Source organism: Struthio camelus, chromosome 2, assembly GCF_040807025.1.
Source record: "Struthio camelus isolate bStrCam1 chromosome 2, bStrCam1.hap1, whole genome shotgun sequence".
NCBI lineage: Eukaryota > Metazoa > Chordata > Aves > Struthioniformes > Struthionidae > Struthio > Struthio camelus.
The window spans coordinates 48,780,945-48,798,929 of record NC_090943.1 but is presented as its reverse complement, the minus strand read 5'-3'; the positions used below and the strand labels follow the sequence as shown (position 1 = coordinate 48,798,929).

Below are 17,985 nucleotides of genomic sequence, written 5' to 3'. Positions count from 1 at the left end.
GCCCTCTAACAAAAAGCATATAATGCCTCTTAAGGGAGGAGGTTGCTTCTGAGTCACTGGCAGAACAGCTTGTTCTCTGGTCTTACAGGCTTCCCACTATGTCTGGCATTTATTTATCCCTCTTTCTAGTTTTATGAGTCTTCTCTTGGATTGCAGTCGTCCATTAGAGCCCTGCAAGGTGGCAAGAAATGAACAGGAGCATCTGGGTGTTTCTCTTAGGACTGCCAATCAGTATCACTGCTGAGTAAACGACCTGGAGTTGATTCACATTGCCAACTAATGTTGAGTCTGAGTATCAGGTATGTTTCAACAAAGGAAATTAAAGATATGGGAACTATCCTTATTTTGTAATTTGGAAGATTTTGGTCAGAACTGATTAAACACTGAAGTTTGCATGTTATAACATGGCATGCTAACCTGGCTCGCAATTCAGTAGTCCAGCTACAGAGAAAATAGAGTCACAGTCTGCTTACAAGAAACAAAATGCTTCTAGCAGTGTCCAGATAGCACAACAGGTTACTATGTGGTAGCATTGCATTTTCAATGTCTGGTTTCAAGTCCTCTGTGGGAAACAACTATGCTGGGCCTGGGTCCTGCAAATACTCACACGTGTGCTAAACTTTTAGCACATGGGCAGTGCTGTTTGAGTCAAGAGCACAGGTTAAGCTACTCTTGCAGGTACAGTAGCCAGGCTTGTGATTGCCTGCACCGGCAAGTTGCATTCAGAAGTTCTTGCTGCAGAAGTAAGAAGATCACTGTAGGCCATGGGTGCTGGGGTGTAGACAGAGTGGTGTGTAGACTTGCCCTTCTCTTGTGACTGTGATGACTGCCTCAAATGAACATCGGAGTTGCTCCCCTCCCTTAGATGAAGGCAAAGAGCATGCCTGACTAGAAACGTTAGCATCACTGCGCACTTTCTGGTGAGCAGGCAGTTAATTCATTGTGACACTGAGAAAGGTGAGAGTGGGTTTGTGGGTTTTGCTTGTTTGTTTTATTGTTTAAGTTGAAAGAACCATAAAAGATAAAGCACCCTCTGGAAAACGCTAATTGGATTTGAATAACTTAATTGATGGAGATAGTCACCTAGACGAAAGAACATTTATTTTTTCCAAATAGTGGGGGCCTGCAGCTTATGAGTTTGCTCTTTCTCACAACCTGTGCAAAAAGCAGGTGTGAAACTCCTCTTTGCTGCTGAAGCAAGATTTTATACTAATTATGGGAAGGTGTGAACTGTGATCTGCAAGGCCACAAAGAATCAAACTCAGCACCTATTTTACGATACAGTGCTCAGACATTGGTTAACTACAAAAATTATTAATAGATGATTAGGAATTGGGCACAGTTGTCCTGTTAAGGCTCTTATTCAGATTTCATGAGGCATATACATAGCAAAATATTTATCACTAAGAACAGGGGATCTTTCAAGTTTTTTTTTCTTTTCAGAAAAATTATAATATGATTATAAAAGAATTGAAATATGACAAAATGATGAACAAGCGACTGACAAACATTGATGGCTGAAGTGTTGGCCTTTGGCTGAAGTGAAAACATTTAATCTGTAGAAATTATTCTTTCAATTACTGTTAGTATTGATTTAAGCTGATGCATTTTCAGGTGATGCATTTTCTTGGTTGCAGTTTGTAAACACAGCACAACAGTGAAAGGAGCATATTTGTGTCATATTCTTGCTGACTATTAGGGCAGCAAAGAGATATAGCCTCATGTTGGTAGAGGCATGGCTGTTCTCTAAAACAGCACCTCCCATGGTCTTGAGGCATTACCTGAGCCAGGTAATGCTTAGCCAACAGTAAATTCAATAAGTCTTTCTCGGAATATCCAGGGAATGCACAGAACAGTTACAGAACTTCCTTTCCCTCAAACTGCATAGAAAAAGGATATCAGAAGATGACTGCTTATTTAGAGGGGGTGAGGCATCACTGGCTTGGGAGGTACTTCAGAGGTGCAGAGGGAAATATCTGAAGATACGTGTTAACAGAAGCTGAGCTTTCCAGGATTTGCTTTCAGCTAGTCACTTATCCTAAAGTGTGCACTGCTAGAGAAACACTCTGGTACTGTGGTAGATAAAGGGGCAGAGTTAAGGCTGTAACAGTGACATTTACAGTGCTTCATCATGCTATTCCATAAAATTTTCTTAATGCAACACTGGCTGTTCCTATAAAACACAGCTATTAAGTTTCAGTAGGGTCATAGTCGATAGTGTAAGTCGATGGTTCTTCAGTGGACCCTCTTATCTTGTCAACAGTTTTTTAGTACCCTCTAAATTCCCTGCTGGAATGAAGCGAGCTTCATGCTGTTGAGTCAACAGCAAGGCTCTTTTCTCCTAACATATTTTGGATTATGTCTGTGGTGAGGGATTGCTTAGCAGAATCAAAACAGACTTTTGCATTTACACTTATGCATTGATAACTGTGAGGCTGACAGACCAGCTCTAGCTCCACATTACAAACTTAGACATGAGCTTAATTGTCTTGAAGGATTGATATGTTTGAAGTACTCAGTGCTCGTCCCTTCTGTGGGGGGTTTCTCTAGAGATCATGTTTACCCTGGAGATCAAGATCAGGTCTCCTGTTTCAAGTGCAAAGTAAAAAAAAAAGCTACTGTGCAGCAGTACAACAGGACATCTCATCCCATTATTTCCACTTTGACTAGGAAACTATGGAATCCATTGCTGAATTTTTACCACTTGCTAGATGTCTTCTGGGTTACCTTGGTAAACTGCAAAGGACACTGTATTTGGACTTTCTTCTTCTTTTTATGGCCCTCATGAGCTAATAGTGGAAGGAAGCATTTGAATCTGGTTGTTCAGGAGATTTCTAGACATCATAACAAATGCTTTTTTGAAAAATGAGATTGACCTGGTAAGGTGTTGTCAAGTTGTGTTAGTATCACTCTAATTTCTTAGACTTCTGCAAATCTGTTGAAATTTTTTCCTCCTGCAAACAAACTCAGAATCCCTTCAAAACTAATAGTACAGCCTTTTGAATCAATAGACACAGTTTAAAACATCCATGTAATCTAGCCTTGGCTCTTGCTTGTCTGTCTTAATTTTTTTTTCAAATCTCCTTATTAATTTTCTGCACCACTACCTGAACATTTAATGTGTTACTCCTGCATATCCTTAACAGCTTAAACACATTAAGTGTGTTGTGCTCTTGAAGTAACCTATCACAAAGCAGATTTTCCTTGAAATATAAATGAGAACTGCGAACCTGCTTCATTTAGAAACAGGACACACTTGTACACTAATATCTGGAGATGAGATCATTCAGGATTTTTGTGGTTAATGTAGCTTTCTGGTGCTACTGGACACCTATAGCAGAACAATTAATTGGAAATGGCTGACATTGTTCTAATGAGGTATAGCATGCTTCCCAAAAAGGAAAAACCTCTTAAGAATGACAGTTTGAAGGAGCATTGAATCAAAAATATCTCAGGTCTTCTGTCAGCTCCTACAACATTGAACTAAGGGCTTGGTGGAGGAAAGCTGTCTAGGTGCTGCTCATTTTCTGTACCTTTGATTTGCCCATCTATGTGACCTCTAGAAAAATATGTTACTGTTACATGTCTGAATTGTCTCATCAACAAAGTGGGATCTGCAAGCGCTTGTCTCTGGATGTATTCATTTTAAAATAGAGCAGTGGCCTTAGTGCAGAGTCCTAAGACAAAACTCCCCACTGAAACAGAAATGATTTTTACCTGACTAAAGGTGGCAGGACCGGGTCCTATTTCAGTAACACAAACATCCATGGCTGTTTTCTATCTTGTTTGTTCATTTTACCCAACTCATCTATAAAGCTGATCCATCCTATGCAGGCTGCATGGGAGAATAAAAATGCACCCGACACCTTTAAACTTGTCTTCTTTTCTAAATTAATCTATTCTAATTAGGTCATTTGTGTCAAGAGCATTTTCTATTCTCCCTTGTTAATCCCTTTGCAAGTCTCTTCAGGTCTTCAGAGCAATCAGTCATGCGACCCTTAATAATCAGTCGCAGCTTTCCTCAAGAAACATGTGGTGGCTCACGGTCCCACAAAGTAATGCCAGGCTAATGCAGGAGTATGAGAAGGGCTTTCCTACTTGATTGAAATTTGGGAGTGTCAATTCCCTTCTCACCATCCTCCAGCAACTTGGTTTTTAACAGATATGGGAGAGAACCTCTGGCTCAGAAATACAACTCACTTTAAAATACTACCTGAACTTAAAGTTACAATATCATGAATACTTTCCCATCAAAACGCCCAGATTTTATAGCGTAATGTGTAAGTATAAAAATGGACAATCCATGCAAGGACAGGAGACCTGACTGTACCGTGCACAAGAAAAGCATTCAAGTACACTTTTAAGCGTGGGTGAAGTTGCCAAGAGATAAGCACATCCTAACTCATTTTCTAGATAGGAATAATTGTAAAATATTTTGGTGGAGTTGCTCTTTATGTGAGGGAGCAGCTAGAATGTATGGAGCTCTGCCTTGGGGTGGATGAAGAGCAAGTTGAGAGCCTATGGGTAAGGATTAAAGGGCAGGCTAACATGGGTGACACTGTTGTGGGGGTCTACTACAGGCCACCTGATCAGGAGGAAGTCGTCGATGAGGCCTTCTACCGACAGCTGGAAGTAGCCTCACGATCACAGGCCCTGGTTCTCATGGGAGACTTCAACCACCCTGACATCTGTTGGCAAGACAGCACAGCTAGGCACAAACAGTCAAAGAGGTTCCTGCAGAGGATTGATGATAATTTCCGGACTCAGGTGGTGGAGACGCCAACAAGGAGAGGTGCAATGCTAGACCTTGTACTAACAAACAAAGAAGGTCTAGTTGGAGAGGTGAAGGTTGGGGGCAGCCTTGGCTGCAGTGACCATGAGATGGTGGAGTTGAGGATCCTGCGAGGAGGGAGCAGGGCAATGCGTAGGATTGCAACACTGGACTTCAGGAGAGCTAACTTTGGCCTCTTCAGGGACCTACTTAGGGGAATCTCATGGGGTAGGGCCCTAGAAGAAAGAGGGGTCCAAGAGAGCTGGTTAATATTCAAGCATCACTTCCTCCAGGCTCAAGATTGGTGCATCCCTCTGAGGAAGAAGTCCAGCAAAGCGGGCAGGAGACCTGCATGGATGAGCAAGGAACTGCTGGCAAAACTCCAGCAGAAGAAGGAAGTACACAGAATGTGGAAAAGGGGACAGGCCACTTGGGAGGAATACAGGGACGTTGTCAGAGCGTGCAGGGATGTGAGGAGGAAGGCTAAGGCCCAGTTGGAATTAAATCTGGCAAGGGATGTCAAGGACAACAAGAAGGGCTTCTTCAAATACATCAATAGCAAAAGGAAGCCTAGGGAAAACGTGGGCCCGCTGCTGAATGGGGCGGGTGCCCTGGTGACGAAGGATACAGAGAAGGCAGAGTTACTGAATGCCGCCTTTGCTTCAGTCTTTGCTGCTAAGGCCAGTCCTCAGGAATTCCAGACCCTGGGGACAAGAGAGGAAGTCTGGAGAAAGGAAGACTCTCCCTTGGTTGAGGAGGATCAGGTTAGAGATCTTTTGTCCAAACTTGACATCCACAAATCCATGGGCCCCGATGGGATGCACCCACGAGTGCTGAGGGAGCTGGCGGATGTTATCGCTAGGCCACTCTCCATCCTCTTGGAAAGGTCCTGGAGATCAGGAGAGGTGCCTGAGGACTGGAAGAAAGCCAGTCTCACCCCAGCCTTCAAAAAGGGCAAGAAGGAGGAGCCAGGAAACTAGAGGCCTGTCAGCCTCTCCTCCATCCCTGGAAAGGTGATGGAACAGCTCATCCTGGAGGTCATCACTAAGCATCTGGAGGACAAGAAGGGGATCAGGAGTAGTCAGCATGGATTCACCAAAGGGAAATCATGCTTGACCAATCTGATGGCCTTCTACTATGGAATGACTGGCTGGGTAGATGAGGGCAGAGCAGTGGATGTTGTCTACCTGGACTTGAGCAAGGCTTTGGACACTGTCTCCCATCACATCCTCCTAGGTAAGCTCAGGAAGTGTGGGCTAGACGAGTGGACAGTGCGGTGGATTGAGAACTGGCTGGATGGCAGAGCTCAGAGGGTTGTGGTGAATGGCGCAGAGTCTAGTTGGAGGCCTGTGGCTAGTGGTGTCCCCCAGGGGTCAGTCCTGGGTCCAGTCTTGTTCAATATATTCCTCAATGACCTGGAGGAAGGGACAGAGTGCACCCTCAGCAAGTTTGCTGATGACACAAACGGGGGAGAGGCTGACATACCAGAAGACTGTGCTACCATTCAGAGGGACCTGGACAGGCTGGAGAGGTGGGCGGAGAGGAACCTCCTGAAGTTCAATAAAAGGCAAGTGCAAGGTCCTGCACCTGGGTAGGAATAGCCCCACGCACCAGTACAGGCTGGGGGGCTGACCTGCTGGAAAGCAGCTCTGCCAAAAAGGACCTGGGAGTCCTGGTGGACAACAAGTTAAACATGAGCCAGCAGTGTGCCCTTGTGGCCAAGAAGGCCAATGGTCTCCTGGGGTGCATGAGGCAGAGTGTTGCCAGCAGGTGGAGGGAAGTGATCCTGCCCCTCTCCTCAGCCCTGGGGAGGCCTCACCTGGAGTACTGTGTCCAGTGCTGGGCTCCCCCGTACAAGAGAGACACGGCACTGCTGGAGAGAGTCCAGCGGAGGGCTGCCAAGATGATTAGAGGGCTGGAGCACCTCTCCTCTGAAGAAAGACTGCAAGAGCTGGGCCTGTTCAGCCTGGAGAAGAGAAGATTGAGAGGGGATCTCATCAATGTGTACAAGTATCTGAAGGGGGAGTGTCAAGAGGATGAGGCCAGCCTCTTCTCCGTGGTGCCCAGCAACAGGACAAGAGGCAACGGGCACAAACTGAACCACAGGCAGTTCCATCTGAACCTGAGAAAAAACTTCTTCACTGTGAGGGTGACAGAGCATTGGAGCAGGTTGCCCAGAGAGGTGGTGGAGTCTCCTTCCCTGGAGATATTCAAAACCTGTCTGGATGTGATCCTGGGCAATATGCTCTAGGTGACCCTGCTTGAACAGGGAGGTTGGACTAGATGATCTCCAGAGGTCCCTTCCAACCTAAACGATTCTGTGATTCTGTGATTCTGTGATTTGGGGCTTAGAGTGCTCTTTCTATTACCATGTATTTTTTAAAGGACAACTTTGTTTCCTGCATCCAGTGGAAAATGAGCAATAGTTACCACAAATAAATATTTCTGGCTATCTCATTCTAACATAACCTATACGGTGTAAAGAAAAGTCAAACTGCTACCATGAGATGTGGCTGATAGATTTCTTATACCTAGTGTTGCTGTCACTAGAAATACTGAAGAGAAAACGTACAATAAACTGAAACAATAATCTGCACCCGTATTAACGATGCCACTAGGCTGAATAATTAGGATTGCATCATGCAGAAGTTTTTTGTCAGTGGTGGATCAGAGAAGACCGAACTTCTTAATACTTTTGGAGGGCTAATTCACCGCAGTTCTACAGCACTAAAATGTAGAATTCAATTTCTCTGCCTTTCCTTTTTTCACTAACACAATGTTCTCCTGCAATGGGAGATAACACCATTATAATTCCTGGCAGTCACACTGGCAATGGGAACAAAGGGATCTAAAACACAAGTAGAGCCTAAAATGGACAGCCAACTAGACAGAAATTGTACAGACCATGATCAGAATCATGGCTCTCTGATTCCCGGATTTAACAGAAAACCTTGGAAAACAGAAGATAACTTACCACTGCCTTGAAGCTACTCTGTCTTGCCTTAGAAGGCTGGGAAGTGCAAATGTTGGTCTTTGCTCCCTGCCCTTCCCACGACCTTGCGCCCAGGACCCGACGCAGTAAGAACAGGGCCCAGTTTTCACTCAGAACTGGGTCCTATATTAAGTCTGACCAGTAGAAGCGTACAAGTTATTTTGCAAATTTACAGTCACCGAGATTAACGAAACCCAAAGATGACAAAGCTATGCCAATTAAACTCTTCCTCAGCAACCAGTAAAACTACTGCTTTTCAAATGAAAAGCATAAGAGCATATACTTGCATGTACAAGAATAGATGTTATGTCTGCAAAATGTGCATTTGCATAAAAGCCAACTCCTTTTCTGAGAACTCTTATAACAGGAAACTATTAAAACAAAACACAAAGTAAATTAATAATTTAGAGACCTCAGCTGTAAGAACCCACTTCATAAAATATGTGTATGTATGAAGGGGGAGCTAACTGACCATAAGATAAAGCAAGAAGCTATGAGCTCACTGTGCAAGGAAAGCTATTTTTAGTCAAGTTCAAAAGAAGTGCCTTCTATTCGATGCCTCATATCATGCTTTACTAAATTATAAGAGTGAAAATAGGTTCTGATTTAAGAAAAGATGGCATAGCAAGATGCAATGTGTCAGAAATGGTATTATATATTGTACATTGATGCTGTGCTTGTCTTCAGTTTGTTGGAGGCTGCCCAAACTGGGAAACCAACCGTAACTAGGAGACTCTTAACCCTCAAGGATCCAATCCTGCAGCTCTCACATGCAGAAGTAATACTTTTTCCATTGCATAATCAACAGGACAATTCATGTTAGTTAAGAATTCATAGGATCGAGTCATGAGACCTTAACTTTTTTAATTGCAAGCTCAAATCCCCCAAAATCTAGTTACTTGGGCTGCAGGTGAGCACTGTCTCTGAAAATTAGTTCATAAAGCTCAAACCATCAAATGACAAAGACTGATATAGCCTCTAAAATGATCTTTAAAAATCATCTGCTGAGAGTCTCCCCTCTGTGAGAGGCCTCAATGGCAGATGAAGAACAGTACAGCCTGCGTATCTTGCAACTGCACATACACTGCAAATCTGCCTCTGAGTGCCAGGAACACCCACCCCATTTCACCATGTTCCAGTAGAATTATAGACCCTGGTTCATCAAACCTCCTTATGATCTCCAAGGAACTTAACTTGTCCCTAAAACATTCCTGGCTTCTCTTGTGAGACAACAGCCTCTTCCAGTCTCTGTCCCACCTGGTTCTTCTGTGCCTTGCTTGACAATACTTGACATTCAGGCAGCTGAGCAGAGACAAAGATACGTATCTATGTACAAGTAAGAAATGAAAGCTCATCTGGAGTTCAGCTAATCAGTTTAAATGCTATCCCAGACATAAAGCTTTCTGAGGGACGTTGAACTACAGGGATTTGAGGTTGCATCCAGTTTGACATCCCTGGTATTTGAAGGGGAGAAAGTTTTGATTGCTGTGATCCAGAACTGCCACGCTTAGCTCCTTACACTGTCAGTGGAAAAAGGTAGTGCCTGAGAAACAGAGCTGCAATACCCAAATGAGGGGCTGCAGCAGCCAAGCTGGTTGTAGTCTGTGGAGACCATGCATAAAGTACTAACAAAATCTAGTCATGTAGGAGGGCATTCATTTCACCCAAGTTTAGTCTGCTAGATAGTAAGCATCGAGGCTAACCTTGGTAAAGAGCCTATCTCTATAGTCAGTGGAGATCAGCAGTTGTGGGGGGCAGTTATCACATCCTAAGAAGCGTAAGCTTGGTAGGTTGAATGGGTCTTGGGAGATACCAATCACCAATCACCAACCATAAAAGCAGCCTGACCAACTACATCAGCAAGTTAGGTGGATGATGCCATCATTTTCCTCCTTAATCCTAGGAGTGACCCTATCTCACAAGACTATATTTTTGCCTTTCTAATTCCAGCCTCATATATTTCACGAATGGATGCCCAAGGAGAGAAGAGAGAGTACATTGCCAAGGAGACCTCCTTCTCTGGAGTCTTTAAAAAACACCCGAACTACAAGAACTGCAGATTCTCCAATAGCATTTCTGCTTTAACTTCCAAGTATGGATGAGGTTCCCAAGCATCTCTGGAGTGAGGAGAAAGAGTTGAGCAGCCTGCTCAACCTTGAATTCTTCTCCTGCAGGCCCTGAACATGGACTCCCACATTAACAGGAAAATGGTTTCTTGAAAATCACTTCCCTTCCATACTGTCCCCAATGTTACTACTGGTGCAGCAGTTATAGGCGGACTGCTAGAGACTCAGGCTACAACCTTCCAGCAGAGGCTCTTTATCTGTATTCTCTCAGTGGTTAAATAACAGCTTGTACACACAAGCTGTGCTGCTTTAGCCGTTCCAGCATGAACATGAACCAGTACAGCCAACTTGGAGCGGGCATAACGGTATACACCTATGCTGCACTAACAGCACTGATAAAAACACCTGAATTGGCTTTTTAAGTTATTCCTGTGCCTCTTTTCACTGTTCAGTCATAAAATTCATTCACTAGTGGTATCCTACCTATTGCAACAAGTGAGTTCTGGTTAGAGAATAGATGCTTGGCAAGATCATATATCAGAGGTCTGAGAGGAACAGGCTGGAAGACTAGTAGGTCGCTAATATTTGTGCTGTTATGGCTACATCCATAGTGAGGAGGACCTGAGAGAGGTCCTGACCATGCCGAACATGTACTCTGTCTTCTCTGCTTGTCAGTACCTGTCCACACTGTTCAGAAATCAGGACATCTTGCATCTAGAGAGGAGTTTCATAATGGAATTGTGAAGCTATAACTCATAATGTTTTTCTACTGAATTTGAATGCTCAGGAATGGAACTGTTCAGGAAAAATCACCCCAAAAAAACTTTATTCCAAAGTACTGCTATTTACTGAAAAGAAGAATGAATGACTATTCTAAACAGGTAACAAATCTGAAGACAACAGGAAAAAAAGAAAAAGCAATTAAGCATTTCACTTAATACACATCTCAGAAGGCTTGTCTGATGAATTCACTGAGATGTTCAGTGAAGTACTTCAACCCCTACCTTCTCCTCTTTGCTCTTCCTCTTAACCCATGATATGCCACAGTGTCATATTTATTTGGTGTGTATACAAGGCTAAAAGGCATTTGATGGTGGATAGAAGTAGAGAGAAAAGTGCTGAGATGCCCGTTGCAATCTGAGAGAAGAAATAACAGAGTGACTCACTTTGAGAGCAGTGAACTTTCTGAGCCTCTGCAAGTCTCACTCTATCCATTTACCTGGAGGTCTGATGTAGCTGGTCATTGCTACAAAACTTTGACCACAGGTGGATTTTGACTTGCAGTGGTCCAAGTCAATGAGTTGGAGGGAAAAATACATCAGATGGTGTCATCTTCTCCCACATTCATGCTGCCAAAGGAAAATATGGGAGAGACTCGCCAAAACTCACAGGAGCCGTCTGGTTCCCTAGAAATGGCTGGTGCTTTTCTGCAAGTCCTGTCTTGTACATGACCTGGCCATTTTGCCACAAGCAGTTACATATATTATGTATGCTGCAGAACACAATGTTTAGTTCCCTCAAATGATACTTCCTGCAGAAGGCTTTGCCTTTTCTTTAAAATTGCTCATAGGCTTTGTGTTCCTGTACAAAGTGCCCTGTGTCTGACTGCACTACTGCATTAAATATAGGCAGGGCAGATCGAGGGATATAATGGGACACCAGCTTGGGAAGTATGTGCATAGATTTGCAATTGCTTGTTCCTGCCTCCTCTGGAAACAATGGAGGGACAGAAGCAGCTGATATGCAGAGGAGATAAAGTGTAATACCCATGCAGGAGTGCTGGCTGCCCAAGCACCTTTGGTCCTGCCAGTCCCAGGGTGTATGCTGGTGAGAGCCGGCTGGCTCAGACGGCTGTTTTCAAGGCAGTAGTCTATTCACGTCTGTGTACTATTTGTTAATACTGTCCAAAACAGATAACTTGTTGTGGCCCTCAGAATTTTGTTCGTTGTGCATTGCAGCGCTTCTCTACACATCAGATCTAAAAATGATAACAATTATGTTGATATGGTTAGGGGGTTATAAACTTTCTGACAAACTGACTTGTAAGCCAAATTTGCCCCTTAGACAGTGTGTTATAAGGGGAAAACAAACAGCATGGGAAGCATCAAATTGTGGTATATATAAATACGCCCAATAAAAAACATATTTCCCCAAGTCCTCAGCTGGATGTGCTGGCTTCAGTGACTTTACTGGAGTTATTCCAGCCTACACCGACTGAGAATACAGCCCACTAGATTATGCATTGCCATGTTAAACGCCTGTGAGTGGTACAGTGTATTTTCTCATTTGTTGGTTCTGCCATCTGGCATAGTCTTCTTGTATCTTTCTCCATTCACTGCCCTCTGAAAACATCTTGTGTGTGTTGTCTATAGACATTTCATTTCCCCTTGCTAAATATTAGCTTTATGACTGATCACTTTTTATTCCTTTTGAAGTATCTTTACAATGTTACTTTTTTCTTCCATGAATCACCCTCGGATTTCTATTATGTAATGCTTTAATGTGTTTCCAGGTACAGTATGGGTTAAATAATTCAAGTCCAATTTTGCAAACATTTATGCAGCTTCACAGATTTAATGGGTCTCAGTGTCTATAAATAATAAAGAAAACTAAATAATACACTCTTCCCTGAAAGTGACAGGTAGGATGGCTGCACTTCAGAATTCACCTGATAAAAGAACTTTGCCTCTCTTGTAAGATAGACACATGTCATCCTATAATGAAACATCAGGATCAGACTGTAGCATATGAAAAGTCATGGATGTCACATGTCCCAGAATGGGATGTTTAAACTGAAAACCCTTGTGACTGATGCAAAACACAGTTTCCCAGAGTTGCTTCTAGTTCTGTCCATTCCATGGAGGCTTACACTGCTGTCATGAGGGATGAAATTAGGAATGCTCCTACAAAAAAATCTCACTTTTTTGTTCATTTGACTAGACAGCTATGGAAGGTAGACTCAAAGCTCCAAAAAATCCCCTGGGCATGCTGTCCACCTTCGCTTCTCCCTGATTTCAGGAACACTTATGGTTTTCTACCCCTTTTAAGAGTCAGTCTAGGCTTTGGACTTTCAGGCTGATAAAACCTCCTCCCTCAGAATGAATGGTAACTTGCTCCACAAGTGGTCTCCCCGACATCACCAGTTAAGTGCAGACTACTCATCCCGCTGAAGCTGACAGGTCTTCTAAGAAGACTTCATTAGTCAGCCTTCATGGCTTTGTATTCATGGGTCTCAGGATCCTGTGCACAATTCTGGAAAGAAAATTAGGACAGAAGGAAATAACAGACCAGGACCAGATTCTGAAGTCTTCAAGCACTGAGTCTAGGGACAGCTTTACTTTGATCAGAGATTAAAGAATTGCCTAGAAAAAGCATGTCAGCTAATGATTTTGAGGTTGAGAGAAAGATGATTTAAGACATATCCCTGAAAACTTGATCCCTTTTGCCACAGATCATTCATTGTTCCACGAACAGACAATATTTTCTGCCATCTTGAAGGACTTAGGAACAAGCTAATTATCCCCTTGAATGAAGACAGGTTTTGCTGATGTGGCTACATCATGTTCCACCTCAGGTATAGCATTCTTCTGAAAGAGACCATTTACTTGTAATTTCAGTCACTAGTTCTTGCTATTCCCTGTCTAATCTTGCCTGCTTTTTGGCTAACTTTTGACCCTTTGGAAGAGAAGTGAAACAACCACAGCTCCCTCTCCAGGCAGAGTGTCCCAGTACAGAGCAGCAGATCAATAGACAATTCTTAAATAGCTCCCACATCACTCAGAACTGCAGGAGCAGATATACTTTTTTGTAAAGATACTGCTGAGTGGATAGAAAATATAATAATAAAATGTGCTATGTATGAAAAAGTGCTGCTGAACTCTTCTTCCTTTGAGTAATATTCCAAAAAATATATTGCTGTCTTTTGTAACTATAAACTGAGGATTAGCAAACAGGAAAGGTAGGAAGCAGATGCATCAGGGTAAAGTTTTTCAGTGATGCTCTGACCAGCAAAGTTAAGGCACAATACAGTGAGATATGCCAAGCCTTCAGCTCTCAGGAGAATGGGAAGCATTCAGTAGCTCTTGAGTGGCCCTCAGCATTTTTCAAGACTGGGATTATTTTTAGGATATTATATATGGCTCAAATCACTTAGTATGAATAAACAGTAATTCAAAAATAACTTGTGAATGTAATGCGTACAACAGGTGACCTCTAGCAGGAAACAAACCAGAACCTTTGATCCTAAGACAAGTTGTTTCTCCCCTGGAGGGTGTCATCTGATTCAGTTTGTGTTTTCAGAATGATCAGAGAAAATGAGATATGTTGCAAAAGATCAGGAGCAGCAAGAAACAAGCACAAGAGAAAACATTTATACACAAGGCCAGGGATACAGCAGTGGGGCCGTACAGAGGGAAAGCTCTTCTCCATTTTACTAGTGGGTCTTTCTCCCTTGCAAATACACTTCCAGTGAACTAACTGCATGAAGTAAAGACAAGAGTGGGATGCAAAAAGAAGAGCTGTGATTGACTTCTATGACTTCCTGACACTTGACTAGCAAGCTGATTTAGCTGACCACCGAATGCCATGAATCATTTGGAGATCAAGATCAAAGTAAAGATGACCTAGTGCAACTGGCTGGGTATATGCGCAGTGAAGTCTTTGAAGACCTGAAGCTTTTATAAAACCAACGGTTTTTCTGTTCCCCAACCTCTTTTCACCTCTGTTTCCATTAAAGTATAGATATGAAGCATCAGTCTGTCTCAAAATATTCAAGTCGTGGATGATAAGCCTCTGCTTATGTCCACGAAATCTGTGTTCTTTACCTTCACCTGCTACTTCCAAAAGACAGATAGATAGAGGTCTTCATTTCAAGAATCATATATCAAAGTAAACATATGCAAAGATTCATTTTACTAGATCTCTAGTAAAATGAAAATATGATGCATAGCAAACACCTTCGAGAAAGAGAAGCAATCAATGCACTGAAGAGAAGAAATAGAAAACAGGGTTGTAAATTTAAGCATTCCTAATGCCATAATACTTTTGAAGCAAGTTTGATGGACCTATGGTACTTATATAGATACAGCAGTCATGTCTGAGATGTTCAAAACCCCCACCGAGGCTGCAGTTCTGTAACAATCCAAGCTGATCTAGGTTCTTGTTACCACAAAACTATCATGCTCCTCTGCCTCACTCCACTACTGGCTGGGTTTTCCTGCTCTCCCTTGCACTGACACACATCTCAACCTGAAGTGAATTGGTTCAAGGTGCTAAGCTGGAAGAAAATGCTTCCTTTCTTTTCCCCCTAAAATGAGTTGCTTGTTTCTCCCCCTGAACTGGCTCACTGTAGGATCAGACAAGTATCAGAGTGAAGAGAAGAATGGAGGAGAACAGCTAAGGAAAGGTGGAGGGCAGCTTCATCTTATTAAACTGTTGTGGAATTGCAGCCTTAAGCGTATAAACCCTTTCCCAATCATATATATGTATGTATGTGGATGCTTCAAAAGACATACGCACTCATATTACTGCCTTTGCATATGTTTACTTTGATATATGATTCTTGAAATGAAGACCTCTATCTATCTGTCTTTTGGAAGTAGCAGATGAAGGTAAAGAACACAGATTTCGTGGACATAAACGGAGGCTTATCATCCATGACTGTTGAATATTTTGAGACAGACTGATGCTTCATATCTACACCTTAATTTTTAGGATTTGAGAAAATTGGCCAACTAGGTAGGGAAGGTGGTAAGAGGTGATTATTTCACATTGAAGGTAGTCATTTGGCATTTTTAAGTTTGAGTCAAAAGCACTCAATGCTGGGGATGCTGGGTTAGAGCAGGCTTATCGTGTTGACCCATGTGCTCTCATTGCTTCTTGCTGGGCACCATTTTACTGCAGATATTTGAGGACAAAGACTACCTTTTTGTTATATACTGGTGCAGTGCTTAGTACAAAGCTGCTATTTATAAGCCGGTAGAACTTAACTAATAAAGTGCTGTTACTGCTATCAAACACGGGGTCCCCCCGTTTTATGTGTCAATCACATGGAACCACCATACTCTTTAGAATCTAAGCTTACATTAAAAAACAAAAAATGCTCTTACCCCTCATGGTTGTTCAGGAAATCTTCCAAATACGACCCAAATGTGCATTATCTCCTTTCCTGAGTTTGCAAACAGCCTGAAATGATACTGATGAGACAGGTAAACTCTGTCCAAACTGCTTGTTTCCACTGAGAGTTTGACTCAAAACCCTATTGACACCATTATAAATGTCAACATTCGATACATAATACATGAATGCATTTTAGCAGATGGAATGGAAATGAAGCCAACATGCAGCAGAGGCTGGGTTTAGAATTGCTGGAAGGAGGAGAATGAAGAAAGGAGAAATGCCAAGAAAGAAGTGGAGCAGAAACAGAGAAAGGAAGATGGGAAAGGAAGAGAGATCACTCCTACTGAGTTCTGCTGGATCCAGTACTAAGGAGTGAAAGAATAATAAACAAAGCTTTAGCTGCCACAGCAAAAGATGAGATTTTGCCTTTGCTCATTGTGTAAATCTTCCTTGGAGATCAGCAGGGGCTGTGTTGTGGACAGAAGGCAATATGCTCATTTATACTCATATCATAGCCCATCCTGCTTATTCACGCATGGAGTCTGTTCTCCACAGGAAGAAAAGGATATGCCCTATGTCAGAGACAGCATAACTAAAACAGCCTATTGGCACCTAATGATGTGGATTAACAAGAGTGGCCCACTGCAAAAAATTTATTGCGATATTGGAACTAAAAAATTTCACTAAACTGCTGAAAGAGTTTTGTCGTAACTAGAAGCGATGATAACCTCAGATTAAACAGACACAGAATGCGACCATTCATCACTAAGACTGTAAAGAAATGAATGTCTTTTAAAAAGGCTCATGGTTATGCAGCAAAAACACGTGTAGTAGGGATAAACGGTCTGCAAAATAGTCCTCCCAGTATAAACCTGATGATTATACTTCCAGAGCTTAATGAAAAAGGTGTCAGAGGACAAGGATGGGAACAAATATGAAACTGAAAGCTAAACTTAAGATTCTGTACTCCAGGGTCCAGGTGATCAAGAACTATTATGGTTCCCCACGTATCAAACAGGCACAGAATGTGATTTTTCAGAAATTCCTTGACATTTTCTAAAGAGGAACTGCTATGAATTTTCTCCTTTTTTCCCCTTCCTATGTTAATTATGGGCTGAATATTCACACTTCTTTTCTTAGAAATAAAATTGATTTGTGCATAAGCCTTCATTTGTAAAAGATTAGTGAAGACTTATGGTATTCACCACATCTTTGTTTTTCTTTCCCAAAATGTAAAAGAAAAATCCACTAGTCAAAGTAGATTTCTCTAGAAAACAAGGAACCTTTTCTATTTCAGAATCTTGTTAGCTCCATTTTTATAAACAGAGCAGATCAGTTTGTCTGCTATCAGTTTCAGAATTACTTATCTAGCCTCCAGCAAGTGGTACGCAAAAAGCATAAGTGTGACAAACTTGATTTACGTTAAGAAATTATTTTTCTGTTGTCATAGAAACCAATGCAAGATGATCCAGGCATGAGTAAAAAGTAGTAAAGGTAAGCAACCTGGTGCTTTTGCAAGTGAAATTCCCCTCGTTGTTTATGTCCCACCAACAACTTCTTTGCACCCTGGAGTGAAAAGGGCAAAAATACCGTATCTTGAAGGACTGCTGAGGGGAAAAATCTGCCTAGAGGGAGATTTCAGTGTCATAAGGCAGCCACAATTCCCAGGATAATACAAGGTGTGCAGCTAGCACAACTTCTCCTAAAAGACTGGAACATAAGGAGCAAAGCAAATGTTTCTTTCGGATGGGAAGCCAAAAGGGGCTGGAAATCCCCAAAGCCTGTTAGTGATACCTCCATGACACAATAGGGAGAGAGGGAATAATTTGCTTCTATTATGCTGAGGTCTGCTTTCATCAGCAGGAATGAATCATATCCTCATTTTGATTTTTGCACAGATCTTTTCATTGTGCTGTATACTAAAAGATTTCTGCTTCAATAAGAGGAAATATCCACCTGGACCATATCAAATATAAGGGAATAAAATAATCAATGAACACTGTTCATCCTACCGTGCACATGTAGAATTGTCCTCATTC

At 42.3% G+C, this 17,985-nt stretch overlaps 1 long non-coding RNA gene across 3 annotated transcripts in view; it reads right to left on the bottom strand.

Annotated features, from left to right (window-relative positions):
* The window catches only part of LOC104152513 (uncharacterized), a 47,523-nt gene extending 31,457 nt beyond the window's left edge, over nt 1-16,066 (bottom strand). For 2 of the 3 annotated variants that reach the window (XR_011139712.1, XR_695976.2), the window contains exon 1: nt 15,937-16,066. This is a non-coding gene — a long non-coding RNA (uncharacterized lncRNA). Of the gene's footprint in view, nt 1-5,958; nt 6,187-6,590; nt 6,738-15,936 lie in introns of those variants that run through there. The other variant, XR_011139713.1, reaches the window with a different exon arrangement.
* Between the last annotated feature and the right edge of the window lie 1,919 nt (nt 16,067-17,985).